Genomic DNA, 24,552 nt, shown 5'->3' with positions numbered 1-24,552 from the left:
GGATAGACAGACAGACAGACAGACAGACAGACAGATAGATAGATAGATAGATAGATAGATAGATAGAGAGATAGAGAGATAGAGAGATAGAGAGATAGATAGATGGATGGAGAGTAGCTAAGTGGCACATGGATAAAGCATGGGGCCAGAATTCAGGAAAATCTCAATTCAGATCTGGCATCAGACACTTCCTAGTTGTGTGACCCTGGGCAAGCCATTCTATCCTGTTTGCCCTTTTGTAATCTTAAAAATTCAGGAGGACCCAAAAGAGCTTTTGTCTATGTGGATAATATTTACTTCAATTATCCATTAAAATATGTCAAATTGGAATTTAAAATTTTTTTAATTTTCACAGATTATAAATTGATACAATTTTAAATATTTGGTTTTTGACATTTTGCAATCCATGTTCTCTCCCTCTCTTCCCCCCATTCCCCAAGAGGACAGATAATATGATATAGGTTGTACATATGCTATCATATATATTTCTCTGTTCATATTGTTTACACTACAGAAAAATTCATGGAGGAAATAAAACAAAGAAGGGTATGTTTCAATCTGAATTCAGGATCTGCCTGATTTTTCTGTGGTGGCAAATATCTTTTTTCGTCATGGGTCACTTGGAGTCATCCTGGATCCTTGCCTTCCTGATAATAGTTAAGTCATTCACAGTTGATCATCATATATTATTGTTGTTACAGTGTGCAATGTCCTCCTGTTTCTGTTTAACTTTGCATCACTACATATAAGTCTTTGCAAGTTTTTTTGTGTGTGTGTGATCACCTTGTTTGTCATTTCTTATGGCACCATAATGTTCCATTACAATCATATAGCACAACTTGTTTAGCCATTCCCCAATTAATGGATATTCCTTCCGTTTCCAGTTCTTTGCCTCAACAAAAAGAGCTGCTATAAATATTTTAGAACATATTGTTTCTTTTCCTTTTTCCTTCATTAACTTGGGAGATAAACCCAATAGTGGTATTACTGGGTCAAAAGATACACACTGTTTCATAACCCTTTGAGTATAATTCTAGATTGCTTTCCAAAATGGTTGTATCCATTCACAGTTCTACCAGCAATGTATTAGTTTCCTCATTTTACCACATTCCCTCCAACATTTGCCATTTTGATCTTTTATCATTTTAGCCAATTTGATATATATGAGATGATATCTGAGTTGTTTTGATTTGCATTTCTCTAATCACTAATGATCTAGAGCATTTTTTCATATACTTCTATATAGCTTTGACTTCTTCACCCAGAAACTGTCTAGTCATATCTTGTGACTATTTGTCAATTGAGAAATGGCTTACATTCTTATAAATTTGAGACCTCCATCTAAGAGAATGTAATTTTTTACCAACTTACTACTTTCTTTCTAATCTTGGCTATATTAGTTTTATTTGTAAGAACGTTTCAATTTAATGTATTCAAAATTATCCATTTCACATTCCACAGTGCTTTCTATCTCTTATTTATTCATAAATTCTTATCCCATCTATACATCTGACAGGTAATATGTTCCCTGTTCTTCTAATTTGCTTATATCTCCCTTCATGTAACCATTTTGATCTTGTGTTAGAAAATTAGAAATCAAAGCTGGCAAAATTTAAAAATCTTTACAAATTAAAGATAAAAATAATAAACCCATTTCATGCTAACATAAATAACATTTTAATGAAAAAGAACAATATGTATATGCTTAGTACAGAGATATATTATATACCTATCATTTCTCAATCCATGGATGTCTGCTTTGCTTATGTCTTTCTATCCCCCAAAGGGCTGTCTTTTTATAGGGGACCTTTCTTTCTATTTTGAATTTCTTTGACCCATAAGACAAGGAATGAAATTGTTAGCTTTGAATATTTGTTTTTGTAAATGGTAACAATTTGGAATTTTAAAAAATTCTCTTAAAAACAACAGCAACAACAGTCAGAGAACTAAATAATAATATGCCTGCTTGGAGACTCGTCATCCCTCAAGTTGGCATATGGTTGTTCCTGTATTCTCTGACATCCCTTGGATGCTTAGATCCCTGACTCACTAGCAGAAGAAACTTCTAGGGAGCAGAAGTCATGTTTCATGCCTGTTTGATGGGTTTCACAGAGTATGCCCTGGCCAAGGTCATAGCCAAACTGATTAAAAGCTGATATAGCTCCATGGTAAAAATCTGCCCATTACCGCAATCCAGTGGTCTACATCTCTCTCAAGAATTGGCATCTGACTTTGGGCAAGTCACTTCTCCTACATGGAAGCTTCATTTTCCTCCTTTATAAAATTAAAGGATTAATCCTAGTAATTTCAACAATCCCACACAGCTTTGAAATTCTATTTTCTAAGATCTGTTCATTTCAAATCTAATGATCCTTTATTGAGCATCTACTATGCCCAAAGCACTCTACTAGGTACTAGAGAGAGAATGATAAAATAAAGAGTGTCCTTGCCTTCAAGGAATTACATAAAATTTGGAGGATACAAAAATGCACAGAGATAAATTAATATAATATAAAGTGTCCCAAAAGTCTTAGTTCAGTGTTAAGCCAAAATTGTACCAAGACTTTTGGGACAATACTTTCTCAATAATTTCTGGAGACTGAAAGCATTAACAGTTTGAGAGTGGAAGGCAGAGACTGCTTTACACAGTGGGTTACAAAAGAGTAGGATACAACTGAAACAACTGAATAACCACAGCAAAAAATATGAAAGAAGACTGGTAAGGAAGGTGGTGGTGAGAAAGGAGGGTTCCTTGGATGCTAAACCAATGAGTAGGAGTTGGTCATTTATTCTAGAGTCAAAAGGGATTTGCCAATGGATTTTTAAAAAGTTGTTATTTAGAAAAAAATTTTAAATTATTATTCTATTCTTTTTTTTTCATTGATGCCTTTTGATTTACATCTCCCTCAATTCTAGTGCCCAAACTTGACAATTGGAAAGGATTTCAGTAACCATTTAGTCTAATTCATCCATGAAAGAAATTCCCTACTACCATGAGGAAACTGAGGCAAACAGGGTTAAATAACTTGCTCAGAGTCCAGAGTCGCATAGCTAGTGAGTGTTGAGGCTGTATTTGAACTCAAGTCTCTGATTCTAGACCCAGCACTCTATCCCCTGTGCCGCCTATCTGTCCAAATTGAGTCTTTTGTTGTTATTTAGTTATTTCAGTCAACTCTGACTCTTCATGACCCCATGTGAGGTTTTCTTGGCAAAGATTCTGGAGTGGTTTGCCATTTCCTTCTCCAGATTATTTTACAATGAGGAAACTGAAGCCAATAAGTGACTTGCCCAGGGCCAGGCAGCCAGTATATATAAGAGATTAGATTTAAACTCAGGAAGATGAGACTCTTCCCGACTTCAGCCTTGGCACTGTATCCCACTGTGCCACCTAGCTGGCCACTCTATAGCCTAGGGCTCTCGAAGTATTGTCCTGGGGGTGAGACCTTTTACAGAAGGTTCATGAGGCCAAAACTATTTTTTTCCATAATAATACATTTGTATATATAATGCATTTCGATAATAAGACTCTATATTTTCATAATGTGGTACATATCAGTAGACATAGACCATATAAACAGAAGCTTTTTTGAAGAATTCTCAATAATTTTTAAAAGTACAAAACAAGAGAGACAGCTAGATGGTTCAGTGGATTGAGAGCCAGAGGGTATCCTGGGTTCAAATTTGGCTTCAAACATTTCCTAGCTAAGTAGCTGTGTGACCCTGGGCAAGTCACTTAACCCCCATTGCCTAGCCCTTATCACTCTTCTGCCTTGGAAGAATACACAATACACAAGAAGGTAAGGGCAAAAGAAGTGTAAAGGGATCCTGAGATCAAAAAGTTTGTGAGCTGCTCCTCTAGTCTTTCTGGAGCCTGATACTGACAGACACCAGTGTGTTGTCGCCCTTATTAGTTTGTATTGCCTGAAAATTTAATAAACATACTATTTACACCTTTATCCAAGTCACAGAGTAATGGGGAAAAAACACAGGGCTGAATAGAGACCCTTAAGGTACTCCACTAGAGACCACCAATCAGTTTGACAAGTATATCCTTCCCCAACTCCACTCCCTTTCCTAACAAGCTCCAACAAAAATTTTAAAAGAGAGAAAGAAAAATTTCAGTAAAAAAATCAATACATCAATTATATCAGACAGCATATACACTATTCTTCACCCATTGTCCTCCATCTTTCCACAGAAGAGAGGGTGATGATTTTTCTCAGCTTTTCTCTGGGACTAAGCTCAGTCATTATGATGATACCAGATTCAATTTTATTTTATTTTTCTTTCCATTTACATCATATCTATATCTATCAATCAATTAATCTATCTGTCTATCTGTCCATCTATCTATCTATCTATCTATCTATCTATCTATCTATCTATCTATCTATCTATCCATCCATCCATCCATCCATCTATCTATCTATCTATCTATCTATCTATCTATCTATCTATCTATCTATCTATCCATCCATCCCTCCATCTATCTATCTATATCGAGAGAGAGAGAGAGAGAGAGAGAGAGAGAGAGAAAGAGAGAGAGAGAGAGAGAGAGAGAGAGAGAGAGAGAGAGATTTCCTGGTTTTGCTTACTTCACTTTGAATCAATTCATTTAAGTCTTCCAGTATTTTTCTGAATTCTTTACATTAATAATTCCTTATGGCATAATAATAAATAATATTCTTTAAAATTAATGTGTGCAATTTTTTAGCCATTCCCCAATAAATGAGAACTTACTTTGTTTCCTATTCTTTTCTACCACAATGAGTGGTTTTTAAAAAATTTATATGTTAGTGTCTATAAGGTACTTCTTTTGGTCTTTGAATTCCTTGGGGTATATACTTTGTATTGGCATCTCTGGGTCAAAAGTTGTTGAAAATTGTTGCACAGGGAAATGAAATAAATAAAGCTGTGCTTTAGGAAGGTAATTTTGGCAGCATGGATTAAAGAAAGAGAAAGGAAAATGTTTAGGTGGATGAAGAGAAAGCTGGGATTGGGGTGAGACATGATAGTGATCCAATTCAAGTGTCTGAGGGGTTGCCCCCTGAAAGAGGAGAATTAGCCTTCTTCTGGGCCCAAGAAGGCAGGATCAGAAGTCATGTATAGAGATTGCAAAGGACTAGATTTAGATCATATCAGGAAAAACTATCTAACAATAGTATTGAAATGGGCTACTTCAAGAGATGATGGATTCTCTCTCACTGGGGATTTTTTTTCAGGTCTGGCTTAGACTTGGTAGCTTTTGAAGATCTATCCAACCCAAAGCTTCTTTAATTAAGATTCTGAGAGCAATCAGAAAGAGAGTGTTTACAATACTCCAAGTAAGAAGATGATGATGGGCTGAACTTGGGCAGTGGCCATTGGAGTAGTGATAAAGGAACAAATGTAAGAGATTTTATTGGCAATTGACTGAGTCTGGGGAATGAGGAAAGAAACTCTGACATTCTATGTTGTAGGCACTCTCCCCACCCTGTTCCTCAGCTCTGACATTCTATATTCTAAAGCTTCTGCCAGTTCTCACATTCTTTGCCCTGAGGTTCCTTTTAACTCTATGTTCTAACATCTCTTTTATATTCCAAGGAACCTATTAATTAACTGACATCCTATATACTAAAATTCCGTCTAATTCTCACATTCTGTATTCTAAGATTTCTTTCTATTCGTTGTTCTGTAGCCTAAGATCCATTCAATATTCTGTGTTCTCATACTGTGTCTTAAATACCTTCTGGATCTGGCTTTTTAATGTTCTAACGTTCTATGTTATAAGATCCTTTCCAGTTCTGAATGTATCTTTGTCTTTTGGTGCTCCGTCTCTTCCTTGCCTTTCTCATTCTCCTTTTATTCTCCCAAGGAACAAACTTGGTAAGGAGAGGAAGAAAAGAGATAGTATTGTACAGTCTATTTACATTCCCTTGTTACAATGAGATAATACTTAGAACCTGAATCAAGTAAACAGAGTGCTCACTGTGTTATTAAGATTACAGAATGTTCAGACCATAATTTGGAGCCGATGCATCTGGAATTCACAAAATTTCCCAATTCACACATTGCTCACTCAGAAGGAATGTGGGTTTGGGTACTCTGCTGTATTATCCATAGGCCACAGTTATGGATGGAAAGCTGGCATGAGTTGCGGTGTATATAAGTGGCCAGATTACAAGTAAGAGTCCTGGGGACAGAAATAAGGGTGAGGGCAGGAGTGATGATCATTTTAGTGGCGGGCGTGATGCTGGTAATGATCATGTGGGTGATGATGATGGCTGTAAGATGGATGGAGGAGAATACTGTTGGTCATGGTGAGAATTATGGAGACAAGAAATAGAGTTTGTGATGACCAATTTTTCTGAACAGATTTTTTGTGATTTCACTGAAATCTCAAGAAGAAAACTCCCTCTGGGGTAGCTAGGTAGCCAGTGGATTAAAGATGCATCCTGGCTGTGTGACCCTGGGCAAGTCACTTAATCCAAATGCCCTCACTAGTCTTCTGCCTTAGAATTGATACTTAGTATTGATTCTAAGAGAGAAGGAAGAGAAAAGAAAATTCCTTCCACCAAATGCAAGTAGGCAGATTCTTCGTCATCTATAGACCTTCTGGGGCAGCTCAGAAGTTTAATGACTTGCCCGAAGATCAATGTTAGTGGCAGTGAAAGTGTTTATAAAGTTGGCGATTGTGACAAGTTAGGGTAACAAGCATTTCCTAGGCATGCACTTTTGTGTCAGGCACCACGCTAAGCACAAAAGATAATCTCTCTTCAAGGAGCTTACAGTCTAATGATGGAAGATATCATAAAAGGAAGAGAGGGGGAATCAGGGGCACGGGGAGAGGGGGGGTGGGCGAGGTCCACCACAATACAAGAAGCATAGCTGTGAGGAGAATGGAACATTGCCTGTCTGGGCTGGCTTGGACTAGGTAGTTTTTGAGATCCCATCCAATCCGAAGAGTCTATAATTACGATTCTGAGACCAATAAGTGAGGGGTGATTATAACACTCCAGGTAAGAAGATGATGAAGGGCTGAACGTGGGTGGTCACACATTGCTCACTCAGAAGGATGTGGGTTTGGGTACTTTCCTGTATTATCCATAGGCCAAGGATATAAATGGAAATCTGGTGTGAGTTTGTGGTATGTATAAGTGGACAGATTACTAGGAGGAGACATGGCTAGAAGTCCTGGGTACAGAATAATGGTGAGGTCAGGAGAGATGATCATTTTAGTGGCGAGTATGATTATCATCTTGGTGATGATGACAGTAAGACTGATGGAGACTAAAATTGTTGGGTCATGGTGAGAGTGATGAAGACAATGGAAAATGTATTTGTGATGACCAGTTCTTTCTTTCTTTCTTTCTTTCTTTCTTTCTTTCTTTCTTTCTTTCTTTCTTTCTTTCTTTCTTTCTTTCTTTCTTTCTTTCTTTCCTTTCTTTCTTTCTTTCTTTCTTTCTTTCTTTCTTCTTTCTTTCTTTCTTTCTTTCTTCTTTCTTTCTTTCTTTCTTTCTTTCTTTCTTTCTTTCTTTCTTTCTTCTTCTTTCCTTCTTTCTTTCCTTCTTTCCTTCTTCCTTCTTCCTTCTTTCTTCTTTCTTTCTTTCTTCTTTCTTTCTTTCTTCTTCCTTCTTTCCTTCTTTCTTCTTTCCTTCTTTCTTCTTTTCTTTCTTTCTTTCTTTCTTTCTTTCTTTCTTTTCTTTCTTTCTTTCTTTCTTTCTATTCTTTCCTTCTTCTTTCTTTCTTTCTTTCCTTCTTTCTTCTTTCTTTCTTCTTTCCTTTCTTTCTTTCTTTCTTTCTTTCTTTCTTTCTTTCTTTCTTTCTTTCTTTCTTTCTTTCTTTCTTTCTTTCTTTCTTTCTTTCTTTCTTTCTTTCTTTCTTTCTTTCTTTCTTTCTTTCTTTCTTTCTTTCTTTCTTTCTTTCTTTCTTTCTTTCTTTCTTTCTTTCTTTCTTTTTCTTTCTTCTTACCTTCCATCTTGGAATTAATACTATGTATTGGTTCCAAGGCAGAAGAATGGTAAGAACTAGACAATGGGGGTTAAGTGACTTGTCATGGGTCACCCAGCTAGGAAGTGTCTGAGGCCAGATTTGAACCCAGGACCTCCCATCTCTAGGCCTGACTCTCAATCCACTGAGCTCCCCAGCTGCCCCTGACCAGTTTTTTTCTAAACAGATTTCTTGTGATTCCACTGGAGGAAGAGGAGGAAGAAGAGGAAGAGGAGGAGAAGGAGAAGGAGAAGGAGAAGGAGAAGGAGAAGGAGAAGGAGGAGGAGAAGAAGGAAGAGGAGGAGGAGGAAGAGGAGGAGGAGGAGGAGGAGGAAGAGGAGGAGGAGGAGGAGGACGATGACGACAACAATGACAACAACAAGAACAAGAATAACAAGGAGGAAAAGAAGGAGAAAATTAGAGAAGTAGTACATTTAAAAGATTATCCACTATGACCTAGTTGGTTTTATATCAGGAATACAGTGCTGGTTCAATGTTGGGAAAATTGTAGACAGAACAGGTAATAATAACAATAGTAATATATGGCTTTTGACAAAACAAAGTACCAATTTCTGTGAAAAACATTAAAAAGTATATGAATAAATGGACCTTTCCTTAATATAAGTAGTTTTTTTAAATCAAAAACTAGCAGTGAAGAAATTCTAGAAACCTTTTCAATAAAATTAGGGCAAAGTAAAAATGCCCATTGTCACTACTATTATTTAACATAGCTCTAGAAAGATTACCTTTTGCAATAAGGAGAGGGACTGAACTCGTATAGCAACAGGACCAAGGGAAAAACACTGATAGAATAAGCACTGGCAAAGAAGAAACAGAATTATCCCTTTTGGAAGATGATATAAATGGTCCATTTAGAGATTAAATGAAATAATTAACAGTTTTAGCAAAGTAGTAGGAAATAAAAGAAACCCTTACAAATCACCAGTTTTTCTGTATACTACCAACAAAACTCATTAGGAAGAGATGGGGACTAGACCAATGATTTCATTGTAGGGAACTGCTGGCTGAAGAGCCTGACAGTGTGGATCAGCACCTTCTCTGCAATGTAGAGGCTAAGCAAGTTGTCTAGATTAAGAGATTTGTCCAAAGTGAGACAACCAATGTGTAAGGAGGAGGCCTTGAACCCAAGTCTTCATGACTCTGAGACCAGCTCTCTATCTATGACACCACATTTGCCTCTGTACTGTGAAAAAAACCCAGCAATAAGACATGGAAAGAGAAATTAAATATGAAAGAACTATAAAATGTTTAAGATATCTGGGGTCCACCTACCAAGACACATGCAGACATTATATGATTACAACCACAAAATGGTCTTTGCAAAAATACAGATCTAAAGAGTTGTAGAGACATTAATTTCTCCTGATGCTAGTTAAATTAATTCATTTCAGCACCTTATCAGACTGTGAAGGGATTACTTTATAGTGGTAGTCTCTCGTTAACCGAGGATGACGATTGTTTTTGTGCGTTTTCATCTATGGTGTATAGATGAGTGTGCACAAAGACCCTTGTGCATGAAGATTTAAGTGGAAAAGTCGATGCACAGAGACAGTCCCACTCTCTCGGCGTTGGAAGCCTGGGTCCAGTGGCACGAAAAGTCATTACACCTGTAAACCTTAAAATTTCTTAGACTTATAAATGTTGGAAATTTCACCATTGGGAAATTTCATACTTGGAAAATTTCTTACTGATAGTGTATTGGAATGGGAACCCCATTGGCATGGGAGGTTCCTTCTCCTCCCTTCTTAAGATTACTTTAGGACAGAAACCTTTTGCTGAACAATGGAAAGGGCTTTGACCTATGCTTAAGCAAAGAACAGGAAGTTCTTTGAGTCATGATTGATTTCAGAATTGATACAATAGAGATACTTGGAATGACAGAATCAGGTCTTGGAAAATACAATTTCCACCCCACTCAGTCCTAACAGGATTTAGGAAGGGCTGCAGCATAGATCAAAATTTAATTATTTGAGAATATGACCTCCAACAGACATGTGCAAAGCCACAGACCTCTGGGCGGTCCTGGGTTAAGCTAGAGCCACCATTGGCACAGGGAAATTGATGGACAGTGATTGGTAGATGTGAGAACTGAGGGGAGGGAACTTGGATGGTTTCCTTAAAGATAGGGGAGTCTGAGGACTGATGGGGGGGTTGGAGAGTTTTGGCACTGAGTGGTTGGAGAGGTGCTCTGAGAAGCTTGCTCTGAAGGAAGCTGAAGGTGGGGGCCTCTGAGACTGTTTCTCCATTTTGGTCACGTGAGTAATAGGGACTGATCTCTTTTCTTTGCCCCAGCTATCTGAGGGCTTGGACCCTTTGGCCCAGCCTAAACAGAGGGGGTATTTAAGCCCTATTCCCTTCTCTCCCCTTTCTCTCTCCCTCTCTCTCTCTATCTCTAATTCCTTTCTTCCTCCTGTCTGTAATTAAACTCTATAAAAGGTTGACGGCTGACTTGAGTTTTCATTTAGGAATTACATAGCTGAATTCCTTGGCGATCTTAAATTAATATATATCAGTCTTTTAAAAGTGATTTCCTTGTCACACACCTGGAGACTTCCTCAGCTGCATTTGATGGCCATGTTGTCCTTTGTGCTCCAACCCTCCCTAAGCACTCCACAGTGCTTTGCTGCATCGCCATCTCAGCCGTTGAACCTTCTTATTGGTTTCTTCCATCTGTTCGGCTGAAGCAGTCTTCACATGCTGGGTGAGCAAAGCCCTGGTTCACCAGGGGTCGACGACCCGATGGCTACCCTCACAAGGTTTAGCCGGCCTGTCGAAGCCGTGGCCCGGGTGTGGCCGCTGCCGCATGCTAGCAGCTACTAGGAGCCACAAGTGAGAGCTGGGTGTCAGGTGGGGGTCAGAGGCTGGAGAGCTGCCCTAGGAGGGCACGACAAGCCCTCCATACCAGAGATGCTACCCCTCCCTGAGCACCCCATACACCCCAATTACTTTATATAATTAGAAAAAATAGGAGAAGATGGCAGAGTAGGGCATGCCCTCCCAATACTCCCATACACAATCAAAAACGACTCCACAGAATCAATGCTAAAAGCTGCAAAAACAGATAAGAGCCAAGAGTGAGGTTGAGCACCCAAGCACCACTAGGGAGGAAGGTCTCTGATTTCTCTAGCCTCAGCTTCACCAGACCAGGGGTCCCCAGACTACACCCCAGAGGGCCACATGTGGCCTCCTGAGGTCATTTATCCAACCCCCACCACACTTCCAGAAGGGGTACCTCTTTCATTGCTGGACAGAGAGAGGAGCACTGTATGTGGCGGCGGTGCTCACATATAGTACTACTTCCGGTGACGTAATTCTTTGCATGGCTCCTTGTTCTGAGAGTAACTGAATGAGAACGAGGTGCCACACAAAGGATTATGTGGCTGTACAATGGAAGACATCATCATGGTGAGCGGCGATCTGGGGGGAGGGGATTCCACATTGTGTATACTGCTGCCTAGTATAGTGGTGGCAGTGATGGGCCTGTGCAAGGTGTGACAGGCCCATCACAGCCAGCACTACAGCCTCCACTATCCCAGGCAGCAGTATATGGATTTGTTCATAGTTGTTGTTTTTTTAATAGTCTGGCCCTCCATTGGTCTGAGAGACAGTGTACTGGCCCCCTGTGTACAAAGTTTGGGAACCCCTGCACCAGACAGTGCAAACAACTCTGAGTGAACAATGAAGAATCAACATGCAGGAAGCCCAAGAGGTGAGATCAGTGGACTCACCTTATCTACTGAACCTGGGAGTTGGCATCCTGATGAAAGATACAATGGAGTCAGAGTTGGTAGATGGAGGATCTTGGGAGCAGCTATGCTGGTTGTAGCCTTGGCTCCAGAGATTCTCTGTCTGCCCATAGTTGGGTATTGCAGAAGCAGACACCACAGAGTTGACATGTACTAATCCCTGACAACAGGACCTGCAACTTCCCCTACCTGCTGGACCTGGGAGTTTACATTCCATGTGATGGCCAATCAATAGACAATAGATGGAGTCAATAGGCAGCAAACTCTAGAAGTGGTTGTATGAGCTTCAACCTAGGCTTTCAATCAGAGAAGGATATCAGGAGCTCAAGTCCATGGAGCAGAAACCTGCTGCATCACAGACTGAGGCATCAGGAGAGAAAGAATAAGGAAGGAGTATATCCAGGTGAGTATTGTTGCTGAGGGACTAGGGCCCTGTTGACAGAGGTCACTCCCAAGTGAGTGGAGTCCCTCGCTGTTGTCACAGCAGGTAGGTAAACTATCTGTTTGCAGTGGCATTACTGTCAGGGACTCTGATTGGAGCACCTGAGGTTCATCACAGACTGGGGCTTGAGTGGGGATCAGGGATGATTACCCCTGACCCTAGATTATAGAAACTGGAAGAACTAAATAGGGCCCAAGAAATAGCAAACACAAAAAATCCTGAATCCTGAGGTACCATCCACTAACACCCATGGAACCCTGATCCTCTAGTAAAAAGTCAATAATTAAACCCAGTGGCCTGGATACTAAATTTTTTAAAACTAAAATGTAAAGGGGAAGGGACAAGGGAGGGATCTTCAGAAATGTAGTTGTTTTTTAAATAAAAAAATTAATAAATTTTAAAAAATTTAAATAAGTAAACAAAGGATAAAGAACCCAAATATTGATAGCTATTATGGGGACAGAGAAGACCTGGACTCAAATTCAGAGGACAGTGAAGCAAAAACATCTACTTCTAAAAGAGCAAATAAAAACAATAAATGGTTACAAACTCAAAAAAGTGCTTTTGGAAGTGATTTAAAATCAAATGAAAGAGGCTGAGGAAAAATTAGAAAAGAAAATCAACAAAACTATGAAAGAAAGAGCACTCAAATGGAAAAGGAGATCTAGAAATTCACAGAAGAAAATAATTCACTAAGAACTAGAATTGGAAATGGGAAGCTAACAATTTTCTAAGATAAAAAGAAATAATAAAGTGAAACCAAAAGAATGAAATAGTAGAAGAGAATATGAAACATGTTATCACAAAAAAATTGACCTGGGAAATAAATCAAGGAGTGGCAATACAAGAATTGTCATGAAATGTTATCCAACTCTAGAGAAAGAACTGTTAGGAATGGATAGATGCAGATCAAAGCATACTATCTGTCACAGTAATGTACTTACAATTTTATTTGATGGTTTGGGTTTTGTATGAGTGTGTTCTTACACCAATGACTAATATAGAAGCATGTTTTATATGATAATACATGTATGGTTCAGATCAAATCTGATTACCATCTCTGAATGGGGTGAAGGAATGGAGAGAGGGAGACAGTTTGAATATCATAAATTTGGAAAATGTGTATTGAAAAGTATTATTACATGTAATTGGTAAAATAAAACATCTTTGAATAAAAAAATTGTAAGATTCAAAAAGTTATGATTTTTTAAAAAGGATTTAGACATCAGACTCAAAAAAATCATCCAGTAAAACTGTCCAGAAATTCTAGAACCAGAGGATGAAATAGAAATTGAAAGAATTCACTGATCACTACTACAAAGAGACCCCAAGATAAAAATGAACAGGAACATTATTGCTAAGTTCTGTATCTTCCACAATAAGGATAAAATACTACAAGCAAAAAGAAAAAGATTGTTTAAATAATGTGGAGCTACAGTCAAATAATAGAAATAATAAATAATTTCATTAAAGAGAATTATAATAATGAGACAACATACCAAAACCTATGGGATATAGCAAAAGCAGTATTTAGAAGAAAATTTCTCTCCAAATGTTTGTATTAATAAAGTAGAGAAAGAAAAGATCAATTAATTGGGAATGCAACTTTTAAAACTAGAAAAACAACAAATTTAATATCTCCAACTAAATACTAAATTAAGAATCCTAAAAATTTAAAGTGAGATTAATGAAATTGAATATAAGAAAACCATTGAGTTAATAAAGAAATCTAGGAGTTGGCTTTATGAAAAACCAACAAAATGGATAAACCATTGGTTAATATGATGAGAGAAAAAGAGGTGGGGAACCAAATCACTAGCATTAAAGATGAAAAGGGTAGCTATACCACCAATGAAGATGAAATTAAAACAATTACTAGGAGTTATTTTGCTCACATATATGCAAACAAATTTAACAATGTACGAGAAATGAAAGAATGCTTACAAAAAAAACTGCCTAGATTATCAGAGGAGGAAATAGAATATCTAAATTAGACTATTTTAGAAAAAGAAATTGAACAGGCCATAAATGAGTTTCCTAAGGAAAAAGTCTCAGGACTGGTAGATTTACAAGTGAATTCTACCAACCATTTCAAGATCAACTTATTCTAATATTAAATAAATTATTCAAAATAACAGGTAAAGAATGAGTTTAACCAAACTCCTTTTATGAAACAAATATGGTGCTGATACCTAAACCAGGAAGAGCAAAAACAGAAAAAAATTATAAACAGATTTTATTAATATGGATCAAAAATACTAAATAAAATTCTAGCTAGGTGACTACAACAATATATTACAAAGATATACATTGTGACCAAACAGGATTTATGCCAAAAAATGCAGGAATGGTTTAATATAAGGAAAACTACCAACATAATTGATTATATTAATAACAAAGCAATAAAAACCATATAAAAACCAATAGATGCAGAAGAAATCTTTGACAAAATATAACACACATTCCTATTAAAAAAATAACACTAAAAAGCATATAGATGGATTTTTCTCTTAAGATGATATGAAGCATCTACCTAAAACCATCAATAAATATTAATTGTAATAGGGAGAAGCTATAAACCTTCCCAATAAGATCAGGAGTGAAACAAGGATGGCCATTATCATCAATATTATTTAATATGGTATTAGAAATGCTAGCAATAGCAATAAGTTTAGAAAAATGAATTGAAGGAATTAGAATGGGCAAATAGGTAATGAAACTATCTCTATAGACAACATGATGGTATATATGAAAAATCCTAGAGATTCAACTAAAAAAGTTAGTTGAAACTCAATAATTTTAGCAAAGTAGCAAGATATAAAATAAACTCACAGAAATCATTAGCATTTCTGTGTTACTAACAAAGTCCTACAAGAAAAGAAAGAAAAATATTCTTTTTAAAATAGCCACATATACATTAAAATACCTGGGTGTAGAGCTGCCAAAACAAACCTAGGAACCCTGTGAACATAATTATAAAACCTTTTTTGTACAAATAAAGTCATATCTCAATAACTGGAGAAATATTATTTATGGATGTACAGTCAATATAATTAAACTGATAATCCTATCTAAACTAATCTACTTATTTAATGCCATCCCAATTAGACTACAAAAAACATTTTTTTTCTTTTACTGAGATAGAAAAAAATAATAAAATTCATTTGGAAGAACAAAAGATCAACAATATCAAAAGAATTAGAAGAGAAAATGTAAAGGAAGGAGGTTTATCAGAACCAGGTTTTAAATTTCATCATAAAGCAGTAATTATCAAAACTATCTGGTACTGGCTAAGAAATAGAAAGGTAGGTCAGTGGAACAGGACAGACATACAATAAACTAGTAAAAGATTACAGTAACTTTGTATTTGAGAAAACCATCAATCCAGGTTTTTGGGATAGGAAATCACTATTTGGTAAAACAACAACAACAACAACAACTTTTGAGACAACTGGAAAGTAGTCTGATAGAAACTAGACAGAACAATATCTTACACCATCCACTAAGATAAGATCAAAATGGATATATGATCTAGACATAAAAGGAGAAATCACAAGTAAATTAGAACAGGGAACATCTTACCTAACAGATTTATGGATAGAAAAGGAGTCTATGAGTCAACAAGAGATGAAGGGCATTGAGAAATGTAAAATGAGTAATTTTGAGTACAGTACATTGAAAAATGTTTTCTAGAAATAAAACAAATGTTGCCAAGATTAAAAGAAAAGCAGAAAATTGGAGGAAATTTTATATATAGCCTCTTGGATAGAGGTCTCATATCTAAAATAGATAGAGAACTTTTTCAAATTTATAAGGCTAAGAACCATCCCCCAATTGATAAATGGGCAAAAGATATGAACAGATAATTTTCAGATGAAAAAATGAAGGCCACATATAGGTATATAAAAAATGCTCTAAATAATAATTGATTAGAGAAATACAAACCAAAACAATTCTGAGATATCATCTTACACCCATCAGATTAACTAAAATGACAAATGTTGGAGGGAATGTGGGAAAATGGGGACATTAATACACTGTTGGAGGAACTATGAAGTGATCCAACCATTTTGGAGAGCAATTTGAAATTACACCCAGAGAGTTATAACATTGTGTTGTGAAAAGGGAATTATTTGTTATCTTTCTCTATTCTGAGTTTACACTTGTGAAAGGGAATCCACTTTGTCTATTCTGAGTTAACACTTTGGTTAACAATAACTTAAGTACCCCTACTTGATACCTCACTAGATTGTGAAAACAGGAATAACTCTACTTTATCTACTTTTGAATTGAATCAACAAAAGATTAAACACCCAACTTAGTACTAGGTGGGAAACTAGCAAGGTACTCAGAGAATTCACATCTCAATCAGCCAGGAATCTGTGAATCCTTCTGATGAGTATTCACCTCTCCAGAAGGTGAGAAGAGGTTCCCACAAACACTGTCCCCTGGGCAGTGCTGGGAAATTTGGAAGCTGTGATTGGCCCTTGTGAAAAGGGGAAGGGACAAGAAGCCACTATAAAAGGTCCTGAATTTCTGGGGCTAGACAACAATGTTTTTAAGAAAAAGGTCAGCTCAAGGAAGAAAGTTGGCCTTAGGAGTCATCATGTTGACCTGTGTCTTGAAAGGAACTTGGGTGAGTGGATAGCTGGCTTTTGCTTCCTGTCTTCTAGAGAGAGTTTAATTCTGGCTGAAGATCAAGTCTTGACTGAGTCTAGCAACAGAGCAATATATAGATAGATAGGCTAAATGTCTTCTCTATCTTTATGAATTTCTCTATTTTCACTCTTTCTACCTCTTTTGTAAATAAAAGCTATTAAAAGTCATTTCAGCTTTGAGCAATAATACTTTTTTTGTTTTTTTTTTTAGATTGAAGCTACCTTATTTTATTTTTGTTTATCATTGTCACTATTATTTTTTTGTTTGTTTTTTTTTTACTTTGAATGCCTTTGTTTATTTATTTTTTTTCAATTTTAAAAAATATTTTATTTGATCATTTCCAAGCATTATTCATTAAAGACATAGATCATTTTCTTTTCCTTCCCCCCACCCCCCATAGCCGACGCGTAAATCCACTGGGCATTACATGTTTTCTTGATTTGAACCCATTGCTATGTTGATAATATTTGCATTAGAGTGTTCATTTAGAGTCTCTCCTCTGTCATGTCCCCTCAACCGCTGTATTCAGGCAGTTGCATTTCCTCGGTGTTTCTACTCCCATAGTTTATCCTTTGCTTATGAATAGTGTTTTTTTCTCCTAGATCCCTGCAAATTGTTCAGGGACATTACACCGCCACTAATGGAGAAGTCCATTACATTTGATTGTACCACAGTGTATTAGTCTCTGTGTACAGTGTTCTCCTGGTTCTGCTCCTCTCGCTCTGCATCACTTCCTGGAGGTCGTTCCAGTCTCCTTGGAACTCCTCCACTTTATTATTCCTTTTAGCACAATAGTATTCCATCACCAACATATACCACAATTTGCCCAGCCATTCCCCAATTGATGGACATCCCCTCGTTTTCCAGTTTTTGGCCACCACAAAGAGCGCAGCTGCAATAATACTTTAAATCGGCAACTACCATACTATTTATAATTTTCATATATTTTAGTCACACCATTAAAATTTAATTCTTACAATGTATACTCTTAGATATTGCTGGGCCTGTTTCCCAAGGAGATCGGGGAAAAGGAAAAGAACCTATATGTTCCAAAATATTTATAGTAGTTGTCTTTGTGATGACAAAGAACTGGAAAATAAGGGGATGTCCATAAATTGGGGAATGGCTAAACAAATTGTGGTATATGATTGTGATGGAATATAACTGCATCATAAGAAATGACAAACTAATTTTAACAAAACTTGGAAAGAACTACATGGGATAATGAATAGTGAAATGAATAGAACAAAGAGAATTCAGCTACAGATTTAATTCATGAAGAATGATAACTGAAGATGGAAACATAAATGACTTAATTTGTATGATCATGTCTATCTTCTGAATGATGCTTTCTGTAATGAGCAGGAGAGAAGGGGCAAGGACACTTGTGGTTAAATTCTATTTATAACTTAAAAAATACTATCATAATTCATTTAGAGAGGGGAAAAGTTAAGAATATCAAACTCTAAATCATTAAGAATAAGATAAATGCAAGTTAATACCACTTCAAGGATCTACCACACATTCATCTTAATTTCAAAAATGACAAAAAAAGAAAAATTATAATTGTTCAAAGGGCTATGAGAAAACAGAGATACTAATGCATTATAGTACAGTTGTAAATTGTTTCAGTCATTCTGGAAAGCATCTTGGAAGTAACTCCAAAGAGTCTCTAAATTGTGCATACCTTTTGATTCAATAACGTCATTAGTAAGCATATTCCCCAAGATTAAAAAACAGAGAAAATCAATCTATATGTGTAAAAAAAACCTTTATATCAGCACCTTGTTGGAGCAAAGAACTATAAACATTATGGATGTGCCTAGCAATTGGGGAATGATTGAATAAAGCAAAGTATAGGAATATAATGGGATATTATTGGATCATGAGAAATATTTTTTCATTCATCAAACATTTTTTCCCTGCATCCCATTTCAATATCCTCTCTGTTGGGAAAGAAGGAAGTTCAGAACTCTAGTAAATAAGCCTAGCCAATCAAAACAAATGTCCTCATTGGTCAGACCCCAAAATTTGGGCCTTCTTTTTTATATTAGTCCACTACCTCTCCACCATGGTTGAGAAAAGGGCCAAATTCTTCCTTATCAGTGCTCTAGAATCATGTTTGATCATAGCATTGATTTGAATTCCTAAATATTTCAGAATTATTTATTTTTACAATATGGATACTAAAGGATATAGTGTTCTCCCATTTCTGCTCATTTAACTCTTCATTAGTTCATACAAGTTTTCCCAAGCTTCTCTGAAACCATCCTCTTCATCATTTCTTTGAGAGCAATAGCATCCCATCACATTCATGTCATAATTTTCCCTATAAGAAATAGAAGATGGGGGGGGCAGCTGGGTAGCTCAGTGGATGGAGAGCCAGGACTAGAGATGGGAGGTCCTAGGTTCAAATCTGGCCTCAGACCCTTCCCAGCTGTGTGACCCTGGGCAAGTCACTTGACCCCCATTGCCTAGCCCTTACCACTCTTCTGCCTTGGAGCCAATACACAGTATTGACTCCAAGACGGAAGGTAAGGGTTTATTTTAAAAAAATAGAAGATGGAAAGAAAAATGTATACACAATAAGAAAATTTGTATACTATAAAGAAGAAAAATGTATACCTTATGACATGATAAAGAAAAACAATTCCAAACTCTGATCAATATGATAACTAACTATGACTACAGAGAATTGTTGTTGAAAGAAGTTCCTTATCTTCTGACAGAGATAAAGTACTACATGTCCAGAATGAGATATGCTTTTGAATGTTGGGATTTCTTTTGCTTGACTGTGCTCATTTGTCACAAAGGAGAGTTTTTTCAAAGAACATTTTATTTTTTCCCAAATTACATATAAAAAATTTGAATATTCATTTTTTAAGTTTTGTGTTCCAAATTCTTTCCCTCCTTCCTACTTTTCTTCCTTAATTGCATCACCCTTTCCCACATGAGATGACAAAAGTCTCATAGATTTTACATGCTCAATCACATAAAACACTTTTCCAAATAAGCCTTTTTTGTGGAAGAGATTCAAATAAAAAGAAAAAAGTAGAAAAATGAAAAATAATATATTTCAGTCTGCATTCAGACTCCATCAGTTCTTTCTCAGAGGGCAGATGGTATTTTTTATCCCAAGGTTCTGGAATTATCTTAGATATTTGCATTGCTGAGAAAAACCAGGTCATTTACAGTTGTTCATCAAAAAACATCACTGTCACTATGTACAATGTTCTTTGGGTTCTGATCACTTCACTTTGCATCAGTTTATGTGAGCCTTCCCCGATTTTTCTGAAATGATGATTTCAACACAATAGTATTTATTCCATCATAATCACATATCACAACTTGTTCAGTTATTCCCCAACAGATAGACAACCCCTCCATTTCCAATTATTTGCTAACATAAAAAGAACTACTATAAATATTTTTGTACAAATAGGTCTCCCCCCCCTTTTTTTCTCTTTGGGATATAGACCCAGTAATGGCATTGATGGATCAAAGCAGATGTGCAGTTTTAAATCCTTTGAACATAATTCCAAATTGCTCTCCAGAATGATTAGATCAGATTACAACTCCAAAGGTGTGTTTGTGTCCCCAGGTTTCTCACATTCCCTCCAACATTTATCAGTTTCTTTTTCTGTCATAGCCAGAGAAATAAGACAGGGGCTTGACATTTTTCAGAAGTAAGGAAGTGAGTGGCAACAGGGGATTAAATATAAACTATAATAAGACCATATGACTGCTCAGTTAAAAGCTGAGAATCATAAGAAAGAACAATGAGGCTGCTTCCAAGCATGTGTGGAGGGGAAAAAGGAATATGTAGGCTCCAATCTGAGGCATTTAGTGAATACAGCTCTGGTACTGGAATCAGGAAAACCTAAATTAAAATCCTGAGACACTGCCTGTGTGACTATGGACACATCTATCAGCCTCAGTTTGCTTATCTGTAAAAATGGGGATAACAAGGGAACCTATCTCCCAGAGTTGTGAGGATCAAAAGATATAATATTTGTAGTGGTTAGCACAGTGCCTGGCACATAGTAGGTAATTAATAAATGTTTGTTTCCTTCATTCTCCCTGTGGATGGATGGTGCTGAAAACACTTGGGCATGTTTTTTTCCCTACGTACTCTAAAGCAGAGAGGATCCTAAAATATAATGATCATGATGAAAACAGCTTATATATTAGTGTTTTGAGGTTTGTCAAACACTCTAGGCAAAAAGCAGGGCAACAAACCTTATTAAGCACTTACTGTGTACCAGGCACTGAGCTAAGTTTTGGGAATACAAATACAAGCCAAAAGCAAGACAACCCCTGCCCTCAAGGGGTTTACATTCTAATGGGGAAAGACAACATGAAAAGGGAGCTGAAAGGGGGCATGGTGTCCATGTCCATAAAGGCAGAAGGAGAGTAAGGAGGAGATTATATTCTCTATCTATCTACATATCTATCTAACTATCTACATAGCTGTCTGTCTACCTATCTGTCTATCTCTCATTCTCTCTGGCTATCTGTCTGTCTGTCTACCTATCTGTCTGTCTATCTACCTATCTGTCTATCTACCTATCTGTCTATCTCTCTGTCTGTCTACCTATCTGTCTGTCTATCTATCTGTCCACTTATCTATCTGCCTATCTATATGTCTACCTATTTTTCTATCATCTATATATTTTTCATCTATCCTCTATCTATCATCCACCTATCTATCTATATCTATGTATCTATGTGTCTATCTATCTTTCTATGTATCTACCTATCTGTCTATCTCTCTGTCTGTCTGTCTATCTATCTGTCTACTTATCTATCTGCCTATCTATATATCTACCTGTTTATCTATCATCTATATATTTTTCATCTATCATCTATCTATCATCCACCTATCTATCTGTCTATCCATCTATCCATCCATCCATCCATCTCTCTCTCTCTATCCATCTATCTATCTATCTATCTATCTATCTATCTATCTATCCATCCACCTATCTATCTATCTATCTATCTATCTATCTATCTATCTATCTATCCATCCATCTATCTATCCATCTATCCATCCATCCATCCATCCATCCATCCATCCATCCATCTATCCATCTATCTATCTGTCTCTCTCTCTCTCTCTCTCTCTCTCTCTCTCTCTCTCTCTCTCTCTCTCTCTCTCTCTCTCTCTCTCTAGTCTACTTGTCTGTCTACCTATCTGTCTACCTATTTCTCTATCTCTCTGTCTGTCTACCTATCTATCTATCTACTTATCTATCTGCCTATCTATATGTCTACCTATTTATCTATCATCTATAGCTTTTTCATCTATCTATCCATCCATCCATCTATCTATCTATCTATCTATCTATCTATCTGTCTGTCTATCTATCTATCCATTTATCTATCTATCTGCATATCTACCTATTATATGCCTATTATACTCTACATGCTTTATCTTTCTTTTTTTAGATTGGTGCTATTACTATCTTCATTTTTAAACTAAGTTCTCCAAAGCATGGACAGGTTTGAGTGACTTGCCCAGCTCTCCAGTTAGTCAGTCTCTGAGGCAGAATTTGAACATGTGCTACTGACTCCAAGTCCACTGCTCTAACCACCATGCCATACTCCTTTTCCTGGCAACTGGAAAGGACCATAGATCTTAACTGGTCCCAGAATCTCAGGCCTAGAAGGAACCTCACAGGCCTCAGGTCTTACCCAAATCTAAATGAAAATTTCCCCCACCCACCACATCCAAGATAAAGGTTTATTTCTGAGCTCCACCCTTAACTCTTTGAAATGTCCACATAATTCTGTCCCTTCATTTAGTGGATGACGAAGCAGCTTCAGAATGGTGAAACCACTCATCCGAGGTTACATTGGCAAACCCCTGTTCTGTTTCCCATCATATTACACTTTCTTCCTTCCAATGCACTCCTAAAGCATCTTACACTTCCCTAAATTACAGATTGTGTTTTGATGAATGATGTGATGTGATGTTTTTGTGGTTCCTTACTTCCTCCTAATAAAGGGCTCTGAGGTCGTCTTCATCTCCTCTGTAAATGATTTACAAAGCATTTTATTGAGGCAGTGTGATAAGTCCCATTTTGGATCCATGCTGACTGTGGGACCCTAGGGCTGAGCAGAGAACTCTCCAAGGGCACAGGTTACAGAGAAGATGCTGACTTTTAGTCTTATTCATGCTGGAGAAATGGCAGACAAAATCCAAGAATTAGATAGTAATGAAACCTAGAGTTGTAACTAATGTGGGGCCAATGGGATTTTGTCCCAGGGAAAAGACATCTTCAGGAGATTTTCAGCTCCCCCATCCCAGGCCAAACTTCTTTTGGTGATCTAGAAACTCTTCTTCCCCATTTCCCATTGTAATAAAACTTGTAGGATCAGATGGTCAGTAAGATGGCAATTATTTTCTTCGGACCTCTCCAACCCCAAAACCTCAGAAGAAGAAATTGTGCCAGAACAATTAATCTGAATATACAAAAGTCATCAGACAGAAATTCCCCAGAAGGGTTTGTTTCTTGTTAATCATGAAATATACTTGGAACTCCTAGTCATTATAATCTCAGGCCCCAACCCACTCTGTTTCTTAGCTCTGGTGAGCCCAACCCACCATGGAGACTTGTGCTTTGAGCACTGTTGCTTAGTTTCTCCACTTTTGGCCACCTAAGAAATGACAGACACAGATTCTGTTTAGCCATTTCATAGAAAGGAGAACTAGCTAGAGGGGGTTGAAGGTGAAAGATATGATCAGGGCAAAACCAACTAGAGAGTGAGTGTGCATGCTTGACAGAAGGGCAGTTAATGATGAAAAGGAGAGAGTGCTGAAAATGGAATCAGGAATATTCATCTTCCTGAGTTCAAATCTGACCGCAGATACTTTCTAACCATATGACCCTGGGCAAATCACTTCCCCTGTTTGCTTTAGTTTCCTCATCTGTACAATGAGATTGAGAAGGAAATGACAACCCACTATGATGTCTCTGCCAAGAAAACCCTACATGGGGTCACAAAGAGTTGGACACAACTGGAACTGAACAACAACAATTGACTACCTACTTGAGGCAGACAGAGGTGGTATAGTGAATAGAGCATTGGGTGTAGAGTCAAGAAGACCCAAGTTCAAATCTGATCCTAGATACTTCCTAGCTGTGTGAACCCTGGGCAAGTCGTTAACCCTATTTACTTTAACTTCCTCATTTGTAAAATGTGCTGGAGAAGGAAATGGTAAACCACTTCAGTATCTTTGCCAAGAAAATGCCAAATGGGGTCATGATGAGTCAGATACAACTGACATGATAACCTGAAACAAAGAGGACTTGAAATTCACTTAGGGCCAGTCTTCACATGCCCCTGGATTTATTCTGGGCACAGCACTGAAGATGGGAGAAGAATCTATTCCAAGACATCTAGTCTTGGACTGTATTTAGCAGTGGAAGGAGGGCAGAGCCAAAGAGGGAACAATAGAACCAGAGATGTAAAAATAGGAACCCAGGGAGTCAAGGGAGAAATTTTTATTCAAAATCTACTGAAAAAGATCAAGGGGGCAAGTAGATTGCTCTGTGGTTTGAGAGTGAGATCTAGAGATGGGAGATCCTGGGTACAAATCTGATTTCAGACATTTCCTAACTGTGTAACCCTGGACAAGTCACTTGACTCCCCATTGCCTAGCACTTACCTCTCTTCTGCCTTGGAACCAATACACAGTATTGATTCTAA

This window comes from Monodelphis domestica, chromosome 4, assembly GCF_027887165.1.
Source record: "Monodelphis domestica isolate mMonDom1 chromosome 4, mMonDom1.pri, whole genome shotgun sequence".
In the NCBI taxonomy this organism is placed as follows: Eukaryota; Metazoa; Chordata; class Mammalia; order Didelphimorphia; family Didelphidae; genus Monodelphis; species Monodelphis domestica.
Note: the sequence above shows the minus strand (reverse complement) of the source record.